Below are 12,766 nucleotides of genomic sequence, written 5' to 3'. Positions count from 1 at the left end.
CGCCGTTGCCATAGAATAAAGAACCAACTTTGCTCTATGTCGAGAAAGTCCTGGGCGAGAAAGAGGCCCGCCGATGTCAGAGGGGGCTCTGACGTCATTACTAACGTCATACCACGTGCGCTCGGCGCGACTGTGCATTGGCTCCGCTCCCGCTCAACTCCGCCGGTCCTCCTCTCCACTCACCTCGACACACTCTCTTCCCTCTCGACAGCTTTGCCTCTCGCTATGCACTTGCCCCTCTCCCGAATTGGCTATGCGAGGAAGATCGCTGCGCACGGACTCGGCTGTAAAAGCCGTTGCGACCTCGCGCGGAGCAACGTAATATCAGCACACCCGTGCCTCCATAGCCCACGTTGGGGGAGGGGGAATAGTTTGGAATATTTGAAGGTGAGGAATATCGGTCCTGGTCGAGGGAGCGGAAGGACGTTTGCGTCGTCGCAACGCTTGTTTGCCAAATTTCTGTCTGGTTACTACGAGAGCTTTTGAGAAACTCTAGTTGTGGAGCGCTCAATAAACCGGTGCGCGTTGACGGAACATGTTCTGGTATTGCAGATAACCGCATATGTATAAAATATTCTCCTCTCGTTTTGAATGAGGCAGTGCTAACTGCGTCATGCATTTATTTTCTTTTTTTTATTTTCCATCTTTCGATAGTAATACTGTTGAACCTATTATGTGTGGTATGTATTACGCACTTATCATGTACGTTGCTACGTATGCTGTCGGAACGACATGTATTCGCATGCCCCACTTGCCATGTTCATGGGGCACAGTCTTTCGTCAAGCCCTTTAGATCTCCTCTTAGCACGAACGGCAGTTACCAGGGCGTTCATTCAGGCTGGTTAGTGCATCGTGTTAAACAACAGATTATTAAACAGCATGACACGGATACTGGACACAAACAGATTGTGTCCAAGGTAAACAGTATATGGACCCATTCTGAAAGTCGGGACTTACGAAAAGAGCCACGCCCATTAGTGTGGTTGAGTTGGCTCACTCTTCGCGTCATCTTTCAGGTGCTCGTTTTAGTATTTAGTGTAAGCGACAGGCCGCGGAGTCTTCTGATTTAAGCGTGTCGTGTAGACCAAAAGAAGCAAGGGCCGAATTTTTACCTCTGTAGATCCTTATGATAAGCCTATGGAAAGCCCTTCGTCACTGCGCCCATCTCCACGCGTCGCTGCACATCTTTCGCCCGTTATCTGCGACAACGAAGGCGCGGGTAACAGCCGGACATAGTTGACTTTGGCAGTACCGAGAACAGCATGCTGACGTTGAATAAATCTGGCTTCTACTTGACTATAGTTTTGTGCTGCCATGCTTGATCACGTAAATTCTGTTGACACCGACGTCGCCGTGCTGCTGCTATAGCACAGCACTGTCCGTGACGTATCGATTATTGGTTGGTTTTTGTTTTCTTTATTCCTAAATTTCCGTATTTCTGTTTTTTTGACGATGATATAAGTGCGCCTAAACTACGAGGACGACAGGTGACGACAAGACACACGTAGCGAAACTTTCAAAGCGCAACTTTCAACTTGTTTATGCGAAAGTTGGGTCATCACTTATATACGCTTACGCACGTGACACTTGACATGGCACTGCACTCATTACACATCCAAAATTCGCAGTTCCTTTTCTGTCAACGTCAGGGCCGCTATACTCACAGATTTTTCTATTTCGTCACATATCGACTTCACCTCGATAATAAGCCTTGGCCATTGATTACGATTCCGGGCTACAACTGTGCAGCTATGAAATCTTGGAAAGCAGGCGCGCTTTTTGTGTTCCCTTAGGCGTTCATTTAAGCAGTGACCGGTTTGCCCGAGATATACCATTCCACAGGGGAGCGGAATTCTATAAACCGCGCCCGTTTGATATCCAACGAAGTTTTCTTTATGGCCCACAGTGCAACTGGGCGGCTTTCCAGAACATGGTTCCATTACCTTGCACAGCCGGGAAAACTTCAAGGGAGCAGAAAATACTATACCTTGACATTAGACCTTTGTGCCACTTTCTTCAGATTAAGTGACAGGCGATGAATGTGCGAAAATTACCGTTACCTTTTCTGTCGCTATGTGTGTCTCGTATTCGCCTATCGTCCTCGTCTTTTAAGCGCAATTACACCATCGTCATGTCAAGCCAACTCGCCCAACTGTTTTCTGTAGGTAACTTCTCTGCCTTTTCTTTATTTATACTCTCTCTACCTCTGTGTGTTTCTTAGTATATTACTAGAGAGTTCTCCGCCTGCATTCTAAGATCGAGGGTTAGCATCCTCAATAAAGTTTCCAATGTCTTAGATGACAAACAGCCGTGGCTAAACATTGTTTCCTCACAATCGAATGACTTAACAGCAATTTTTGCCTCTTCGATATGCCTCTAAGGAATTATATAAAGACGGTTTAAACTCGAAGCTTGACGACATTCAGAGTGGCACGCGCAGCAACCAAGCTGGCATTTAAATAATCCAGCAACGGAGGACATGAATTTGCCAAGCTTCCGACAATGAAGCAGAATTGGAATATAACAGAAGCTCCATCATGTGGACTGAACAATGAGCAATCATCTGAATGAAAGTGAGCACTCTCATAGTGCGACTGCATGGGTGTTACCTGCTAAGGAATCAAGCGAAGCTGTTGCAATTCAGAAATTCATAGCTTATCAGCTGCGTTGGCCGGGTACAACATAGATGGGCTCATGTACCCTAAGAATAAAGTTCTGCTAGCAATAAAGGCGTGCCCGAAAACCGCGAGAGTACGTAACTCTAGCGCCGCGTAAATTTCGCCCTTACTGCTTGGAATACTGCTTGGTTAAAGCATGTCTGCAAATTAGATTTCTATGTAGCCGACGCTACTTGCGGCAGTTTGTTTTTATCTGTTCATTTCTGCGGCATAGAAAATGTCGCGATAAGCTAAAGCGGCGAAGCAAAGCTTCTGCGCTTGTCGTGGCTTCATTTTTCTCCCCATATAGTAAGCTCTTTTGGCTGGTTATGCGAGGACCCCTGCGTATCATTTTTTTAAGGAGTACCGTGGCAGCAACTGTGGGAGAGTAAACGAAAACAAGGGACGCCATTTTGGCCGTTGACAAGATATGACACGTGTAAACTTTGCGCGCCTCTTTTGGCCGCCGTGCTTTCCGCCGTGAACCGTCGAAGATCCTGTTTGCACAACAGCCCGCGCGCGCAGCCACGAAAGGGGAGGAAAACACGCTTCTCGCGACCGCCGCCGGAGTGACGTCCTTGTTGCCCGTACGCGTGCTGCTTTCAGGATCGGAGCTGGGCGTGCACGGCGCGCGCAAACAAGCTTGCAGGATCGCCGAGCCACATCTGACGTAAAAGCTTTTGATTTTTGCGCCTGTACGCCATGCACAGGCTACGGAATGTTGACAGCCATGGCGGTGAGAAAACACAGTACGTGCCCACAATGGGGCCACGAACGGCGTCAATAAATATACGAATCGAGAACAAAGTGCGTCGAATTGCTGCCAGATTAACGGTTCATAACATTAAAACAAAGTAGGGTTCACGAATCAAGTTATATATAAAAGAATTAAAAGCATGTTCGTGGGGATAGGCTCAAAAAAAGAGCAATTCGCACGGCAAACGGTTTGTTGCTCAAAAATGAAATAATACGCCGCGTAAAAGACGTTGTTTGTACGCCTTGACAAGCAAGTTGCCTTTTCTCCTCGCTTTGACATTCTTTGCCAGCAGCCGTGGTCTTGAAAATAAAGACTCTGCTTCGGTGGTGCCTGGTTCAAGTCGAGTTAACTGCGCGCTGGCTAACCCACTTGCGCTGCTGCGAAACTAATGCGTGTTGTGTCGAAGGAATTCCTCGTGTTGGTGGTGCTCATGGGAAATTGTACAGTTTCTAGCATTAATCGGTTAGAAGTGCATAATACCCCCAAAACGCCAAACCAGATTATCGCTTGAAAACGCTCAGCCAAATGTTCTCTCTTTTGACTCGGCCAGCTCAGCACGAGACACGGGGTTCATAAAAAGCCTAATCAAGGGCTTATATACGTGCCAAAACCACGACATGATTATGAGTCTTGCCGTAGTGGGTGACTCCGGAATAATTTTGACCACCTGGGGTTCTTTAACGTGCACCCAAGTACACGGGTGTTTTCGCATTTCGCCCCCGTCAAAATGCGGCCGCCGTGGCCGGGATTCGATCCCGCACCTGGTGCTTAGCAGCCCAACACCTTAGCCAACCACGGCGGGTTCATAAAAAAGACAAGCATCTCGATCCCGGATTTCTATCCCGCTATGTATAGAGCCGCCAATCCGAACAGATGCGTCTTTAAGGAATGGCTTCAAATTGGAATCGGCAAAATTAAACGGCAGCTCATGTGCACCGCTGTCGAAAAGTTTGACGTGAATACATAGCTGCAGTAAGAAACCAAATTTGCTTTTCTTCAACTTTCTACAGAGCGGGCATTAATTTTTGACTCACGTATATGCTTTAATTCCATATGCATCCTTTAATTTTATTGTTGTTTCAGTTATTACCAGGCAATATAATGGTGATTTGTGCAACAACATGTAACTATCAACCAAAAACAGAAAAAAAACTTGAAATACTGCAATAACAATGCGCTGAAGACGTGGTAGTAATATGCACTTGATGCCAACCGTTTGAACATCAAAGGTTTTCGTAAACTCGAAGAAAGGAAGCTGGGGCAATGACGCCATGTTTTTGGGTAATGCCATATTTTTATCGCTCACTAAAACCAATTTCATTGTATATGTCTACTGTGGCAGAGTATTCGCGTAACCGAACGCCTCTTATGTGCTCTTCTATGTGAATAGACGCTTTTTATTTCTATTTAATGTAAAAGAGTTCCTTAAATATTTTTGCCTAGCTTTGATAAGGATTCATGCAAAGGCTGTCAGTGACCATATAGCGAGATGCTCTCAATAGTCTTTTCATTTTCTGTTGGGGCCCCGTACCACTACACACATAGAGCGAAGTTTGACAGACATGTATATAGTGTGGGGTCTCACGCATGCTCTTGGGACAAAGAACAACACAGTAGTGCAAACAATCACAAGGGCATTTATTGCGCCTTTCATACACCAATGCACACTAGCCGAATTACTACCAATAGAACATTCACATGGGCGCGCGACAAATCAAGGAAGTCCGACTCACCGCGACCGGATAGCGAGCGAATATGTTCACCCCAGGCAATGATACCATCGCCTAGTCGTTCACGTGTACAGTCACGCGAACGGTGGCGCGCTTGAACGATCCGTGTTCGTCCATACCGGTGTCCTGCTCTAGTCTCGCGCGACGGTCGCGCGAAGCGGGCCGGCGCACGCGCGATGCGTTCATGCGTATTGGCCGCCGATCCCAAGGGTGCCTCGATGCCAGTGACGCGGCGCTGGCATCGAGGCACCCTATTTTTTCCCAAGTCACCCCGCCTTTCGGTGGCGTTAGCATCGCGACACTCGCGCCATCTCTCGCAATGCGCCGCAACCACCACGACCGCCGCTGGCACTTAGCCACGCGGTGAAGCCGGATTACAGGAGACGCGTGAGAGTCGCGCATCCCCACAATAGCTTGGCTTAACTTTTATGGGGCTTTCCTAAAATTTTTTCAGGCTGCTTACCATCCAGCTAACTTTCAACGAAACAAAAATATGAAGGCGGCTACAAACTATTTGTACTTGTTACGAGTGCTATCAGCATTTCCTGGTTGAAATGATAAATGTGTGCCTGTTTGCGATGCCTTTGTGAAATCGAAATCTTGCCAAAGAACGCTAACATGGTGACCGGAGAACCGGCACTGGCTCAAATGTTAATACGCAAGGCCAATGACGGCGTTAACAACGCTGTGCGCCTTAGAAATATAAAATGCTCCGCGCAGAACACGTTTGAATTTTAATGCTGTTTTTTTACGTTCACATAATCTATTTTTGGCGAGGCGTTGAAAGATCCACTGTATCTTACGCCGCTACATTATATCAATGTAGAAAACTTGCATTTGTTGTCTTAATGACATTTAGGGCTGTTTTCTCTTTACCTGCACTATTATTCTTAGTAAATAACGTATAAATACTATAAAGATAGCGTGTAGTAGCACTGACTTTAAGAAATAGCTGATAACAGCCGATGATCTTATGGGAGTTAATGTGCTTCGCCTCGATTGCCTGTGTTTCCTGGGGTTGTCCCATTTGCAGGTTTATTTACAGGTGTTGTGCATTGAAACGTGTCTACTTGTTTCGCTAAGCGTGAACAGCTGGGCTAGTTTGTTGTGATTAGCACCATGTAACATCGTTCCAGCGCACAAATAAGCACGGACGAGAAGAGGAAAACAAGAAGTTGTCTTTGAAGAGCAGCAGTTGAAGTACGGCATTCTTGTTGTCTTCTGGTCCGTGTTTATTTGTGCGCTGGAACGATGTTTCATAATGCTACTTGTTTCGTCAGGTTTGCTATTCTTTGGATTTATATTTGCGAAAGCGCTACTTGTTGCTGTTACACAGTTCTGCCAGAAGCAGTGACTGTGAGGAGATTAACGAATATGCCGGCGTGTATGCAGTGTATTGCATGCTATGCTTGTACATGCTTCTACCATAGCGGCACCTGTTAAACTCTGAAGAAATTTTTCACTTGTTAGAAGCGGATAATGCAGCTTAGTACTGAAGTGCATAAAACAGATCCCTCCTATTTCTCATTGCCGCATCAGCCGCATAATACAGCGAGCGATTGCCATGGATCTGCTTCATTTTCTTGAAGGAGTGCAAGGTGCTCTTTCCGTACGGTAATATACGCATTTACTGCTTATCTAAATGCAATCGTGCATTTCATCGCCTGCACCTGACATCACTACTTGCGAAAACATTGCTACAGAGAAACAACTCATTGTGAATTAGAATAGGATATGGACAACGAAAATTTACTTTATTAGCTCAGCAACAACAGCAGTCGAAGAGACTTTACTGGAAAAACTCTATTGCTGAACACATTCACAGAAACGCGCCCTCGCTTTCCATTGGCGAGATCATAGCTTACGTCAGCCAAAATCCCGTGGAAGTTTCAGTAACCTGAATCATTCCAACCACATTATCGGATTATTTTCTTTGAGACCTAAAATACTGAATAAAAAATCAGCACAGCTTCACTGACTTAATGTCGCGAAGATTGATAAAACAGCGGAGCTGGTGGCTTCAACTTGGCTTTCACTTCCCGATGAGTCTCTTTGTATCGTTGCCGCGACGCCGCCTCCCTCACTCGAAGCTCGGGGTCTTCAGATCTTCGCCGTCGCTTAGCCGTGGTTGCCCTTGCTCGGAAATCTGGGTCGGCAAGTCGTCGTTAGGGTCATGCTCGAGCAGCTTCCCGTCGTCTTTCCTGCCGCGCCGCTTCTTCTTCCGGAGACAGTTGCTTCTTCTTCCTCGCCTTTCTCGTCGCCAAAGGTCGGAATGCTCTGCGGCGACAGTGCGCGCTTTTATAATGCTCGGTTTTTAATACAGAATTGCCGCGAGACTGGCCGCTTGATGCACTTTGCGTGTATTCGCGGGCTTCTTTCACGCTCGGAAAAACACTTTTATGTCGCACGTATTGAGCAACAGAAAGCTGTATCGGGAGTTTTTCATGTTGCTATACAACTTTCTCATTGACACTTTGATAATTAGGACAGTACTTCTCGAGTTAGATAATCAATTGCAATTACGCAAATAAATCTCAGTAACGAAAAAATTACTGGCGGCTACTGCACTATACTGGAAACAATACGCACTAGGTTTGCTTCGCGTAACGCCGTTCCTCTATTTTTAAATCGTGCTGCGTGATAGCTGGGACACCCTGTATATAGTCAAGAGTTCGACGAAAGCTCGTCTGGTGAGGTAGCATGTTGGGTTAATGAAAATTACGGTCACTGACCAAGTCAAAAAAGTTGTTTTGACGTTTCGGAGCCTGTACAGGTTGCTTGTTCACAATGCAGCGGACGTAGCGTCGTTGTCCAGTTAAATAGGCAGTATATGACGTAATGAACGGGCATAAACTTGAGGCATGTTTCCATCTGTCCTGTTAATGGTACCTGGCGTCGTCTGTATCAGCAGAGATTGCAGCAGCAGTCTCGTTGTCGCATTTTCTTCTTTAGCCATGACTGCAGCATTTTCCCAAGCGATAGAGTGCCGACTCTTGTGCACATGCTCCGCCAGTGCGTTGTACACGTGGCGGTGCTTTTGAACATCGCGCTTGTGCTCTTTCAGTCGTCGAATGAAGTTTCCTGTTTCGCCAATATAACAGAAGTTTCAGTCTTGGCACGGGATCTTATAGATTACCCCCGGGTACTTTTCGTCTTGTAAGCGGTCCTTCATGTTGACACTTTGTTGCGGAGCTTGTTAGATGGCACATGCGCAACGCGTAAGTCGTATTTTGAAAATATCCTTGAAAGCGCTTCGCTGGTACCAGGTATGTAGGGAATGCTGGCTCGTGTCTGATAAGCTCGTTTCTCGAATGGCTGAGGATTCAGCAGCTGTTTTTGGTTTCTGCGAACAAAAGCAGTCGAATAGCCGTTATTGGACAGTTCTTGGCGTACCGTAAGAAGTTCTCTTTGGAGTTCGTCTGCACTGGATCATAAGTGGGTGGCCCGATGAATCAAAGACGACACGACAGAAGTCTTGTGCCCAGTTGGGTGACAGGACGCAAAGTGGAGGTAGCACGACAGCGAGACCCTGTCATTTTCAACGGAACCGACGAGCACGAAGTCGAGGACTGGCTCACTTTGTATGAGCGGGTAAGCGCCCACAATAAGTGGCATGACGGCACCAAACTCAGCAACGTCAACTTCTGCCTGGCGGGCGTAGCACAGCTGTGGTTCCACAACCATGAAGCTGATATTGCCGACTGGTCCTCCTTTGAAACGAGCTTCGCAGAAGTCTTCGGCCGACCCGCTGTTCGCAAGCTCCGCGCAGAACAGCGGTCGCGCCTAGCAATCCGGCGAGAACTTTACGTCCTACATCGAGGATATTGTAGACCTCTGCCGTCGCATCAACCCTACTAGGTCCGAAGCTGATAAAATCAGACACATCATGAAGGGGATCGAGGACGACGCCTTCCAAAATCTCATTGCCAAAAATCCCCAAACTGTCACAGACGTGGTACAGTACTGTCAGAGCTACGACGAGTTGCGCAAACAGAGCATTTCTACACGCCTCCCGAGCTCTGACACGGCCAACATGTCAGCGTTAACTGTAGGCGCCGTTTCTACTGACACCACAATGTTAATGCGGCAGATACAGCAGTTTGTCCGAGAAGAAGTGGCACGACAATTGTCCCTTGTTCCCTGCGTCCCAGACTCCGCGCAAGCGCTTCCTCCGACGCTACGACAGGTCATATAGGAGCAAATTTCTGAGGCGCTACCAACCACCTACCAGCATCCGCCTGTTTTCGCTCCTCTGACCTATGCTGAAGTCGCACGCCGACAGTCACCAGCAATGCGACTCAGCATGGATCCTGTTCGAGGAGCAAATACCTCCTACGCTGCGTGTGCGCCTGTCCACCCGAACAAGCCTTCTTTTCGCCGTCCCGCACCGCCGTCCACTAATCCTTGGCGCACCACGGACCTATTTGCTACTTCTGTTGTCTACCTGGCCATGTCGCACGTTGCTGTCGTGGTCGTGACTTCCGTACAAGTTCGGGCGAAGAAAATCATTGCTTCTGAGCCGCCGCACCCGATCTCCTCCCACTCAACGATGGACAGCTGCTCACTGAATCAACGTGTCTACGGCACACGTCGGTCGCCCTCACCACGTTGCCGTTCACTTTCCCCTATGGTTGTCGCCCCCCACCCGTCCAAGCGGAAAACTAGCCATCGCAGTTCCGTATAGGCAGGAACGACGCTCCTGTCGACAAATTCATGGCCTCGATTTCTACCTGCGAACGAAATAGCCGTGAATACCGAAGGTGTTTCTGTGCAAGCACTCGATCACCGAATGTGAATGCCTCGCTCTCGTTTGGCAGTGTGTAAATTTTGCCCCTACCTGTATGGACGGCCTTTCACGGTTATCACCGATCACCACGCCCTATACTGGCTTTCGTCCTTAAAAGATCCAGTTGGACGTCTAGGTTGGTGGGCTCAACGGCTCCAAGAGTACTCTTACACAGTGGCCGACTCTATGAGGACGCTGATTGCTTGTCACGTCATCCAGTAGAGCCACCAGATCTTCCTGTGACCGGCGAGTCAACTTGCGCCCTCGCGCTTATCGCCTTAGGTGACATCGCCGATGAGCAACGACGTGACCCTTACCTGAGAGACATCATTCTCAGCCTGATGGGCCTGACAAGTTCCCTTTCTGTGCGTATGTTTGTGCTGCAAGATGGCATATTGTACAGTTATAACATGCACCCTGATGGCCCTGAACTACTGCTGGTCGTTCGCAAGCATATGCGTGAGACTGTACTCGCACAGTTGCATGATGTTCCTACCGCTGGTCATCTGGGAGTCTCAAAGACATATGACCGTGTTCGGCGTCGCTTCTTTTGGGCCGGTATTTACCGTTACGTCGCCTCCTGTAAATCTTGTCAGCACCACAAAATACCAGCTGGCCGTCTTCGGCCCATTCAAATACCATCTGAGCCATTTTTTTGGGTTGGTCTTGATCTCCTTTGCCCTTTTCCCCTATCGCTTAGTGGGAACAAGTGGATAGCAGTTGCTATGGACTACACCACCCGGTACGCGATCACGCGGGCTCTCGCTACCAGTTGTGTAACCGACGTCGCTGACTTCCTCCTCGAAGCTGTAATGCTTCACCACGGCGCTCTTCGACAACTGCGCTACTTTCTCTGACAGGTTGTCCAGGACATATTCCACACCTGCGATACAAAGCACAATAGAACTATCACAAAAATGCTCGCTATGTACGTCTCTGCTGACCACCGTGACTGGGATGCCGCTCTGCCGTTCGTCACTTTCGCCTACAATACGTCCCGGCATGATTCTGCTGGTTTCTCTCCATTTTTTTCTCTTGAATGGACGAGACCCTATACTACCGTTTGACACGATCCTCCCAGCCGTTCTCGATACAACATCAGAATATGCCTGTGATGCCATATCTAGAGCTGCAGAGGCACGTGAGATTGCACGCCTGCGTCTGCCCACTTCCCAGCAAAATCAACGACGCATATATGACTCGTCACCGCGATGCCCACTTTAACCCTGGTGACATCGTGCTTCTTTGGAAACCAGCTCGGCGAGTTGGTCTTTGCGAGAAGCTGATTTCGTGCTATTCAAGCCTGTACCGTGTCCTGCGTCAAGTGACAGACGTGGCCTAGGAGATACAAGCTCTCGATACCTCCACACCACGATCCACCTCTGATATCGTTCACGTCGCTCGACTGAAGCGATATCACTCGAACCTACCAAGCGCCGGGACAGTGCCTTCGCCGCCGGGGGTCATGCTACGAGGCGCTGCAGTAGCGAACGCTGATGACAGGACTGATGAAGACGACGATCGCCGGCCTCATCGTGTATGCCCGTCTTCTGCCCGTTGTATTGGAAATGTATTGTCGAGCGTCGTTTTTCCTCGTAACAATATATATGCTGTCAGCTTTTATTGCGATAGCAATTATATGGACACTTGCACCGGATTTCTGCCGTCGGCGTCGCCGTCGCCGTGGTCGTCGCCGTCGTCGTCGCCGCCGCCGTCGCCGTGAGGTTCCCTATAGATAAAATCTTCGCCGCGCGCCGTATGCCCGACAGGAAGCGTGTGGGGACGCGCGCTATCACGGAGAGCGAACGCACTCAATCTCCCACGCGCAAGCAAGGAAGCGGAAAGCCAGCGCCGGAGGGAGCAGGGGGGGGGGGGGGGCACTTCTCTGCCAACAACCGCGCTCGTCGCTCGTCCGCAGTCTCTTATCTCTCCCACGCGCAAGCAAGGAAGCGGGAAGCCAGCGCCGGAGGAAGCGGGGGGGGGGGGGGGGGGCGCACTTCTCTGCCAACAACCGCGCTCGTCGCTCGCTCGCACCGTCTCTTATCTCCACACGGCTCTGACCTTTAAGCGCCGTGCATTCGCAGTTCAGTTTCCGTTGAAGCGATAGACCGCACGTACCTTCGCCCGCTGCGGCGTATGCTTGCTGCCAGCGTTTTGACAGTCGTCTGCAGTCATTCAGTGTGATCTATTCGTGTTTGTTTGTGCGCGCTCACACCACGCTTGTTCATTCAGTTAGTAATAGTCGGGCCACATTTTCCAACGCACGCTACACATGCAATGCTGCCCGGATCGGCAGTGCAGAGCATAGGTGTGTCCCTTCGCACGCGCTGCGCACGGGAAGCGCTTCTCATCAACACCACCGTTTCACACGCGCCTTCTCGTGGTCATCGAGTCTCTCTTCATGCCGGTCTACTTACGCCGCAGCACACCTGCTTACTTAATCAGCTCATGTTTACTACAATTCATATTGCTACCAAAGCCGCTCACCTTACTTCGTATGACATTGCTGTGTTGCTATCGCATTCATTGCTTCGCCCTTAGGGCGAAACTGTGACATTTTTTTCCGTACGCTGATTACGTGTGCTTCACTGGCAAGAACCCCGTGCTGCGACGAACTATGCACTTCTTCCAATAAGTAATTAACCTCCAAGTATGATGGCTTTTGCAAGAAGTCGCACCTTGTGATTGCTCCTTCGTGGGCTCATATCCTTAGAAAAGATTCGTGAGCGCTAAGTGAAGGCTGGATTAGAAACACAAGAGAATGTTTCACTTGTCTAACCCTGTCTGACTGTACTTTACGTTAATGTTTCGCGTGGAAGTTACACCGTCGCAACTA

The 12,766-nt window shown here is 48.9% G+C and overlaps 1 protein-coding gene across 2 annotated transcripts in view; it reads left to right on the top strand.

Moving 5' to 3' along the window:
- LOC119441293 (dual oxidase maturation factor 1) overlaps nucleotides 1–12,766 on the top strand; it is a 181,541-nt gene that overhangs the window by 114,899 nt on the left and 53,876 nt on the right. The gene's annotated exons all lie outside the window — the stretch shown is intronic.

This window comes from Dermacentor silvarum, chromosome 2, assembly GCF_013339745.2.
Source record: "Dermacentor silvarum isolate Dsil-2018 chromosome 2, BIME_Dsil_1.4, whole genome shotgun sequence".
Lineage (NCBI taxonomy): Eukaryota > Metazoa > Arthropoda > Arachnida > Ixodida > Ixodidae > Dermacentor > Dermacentor silvarum.
Note: the sequence above shows the minus strand (reverse complement) of the source record. Positions and strands in the feature narration are given on the sequence as shown.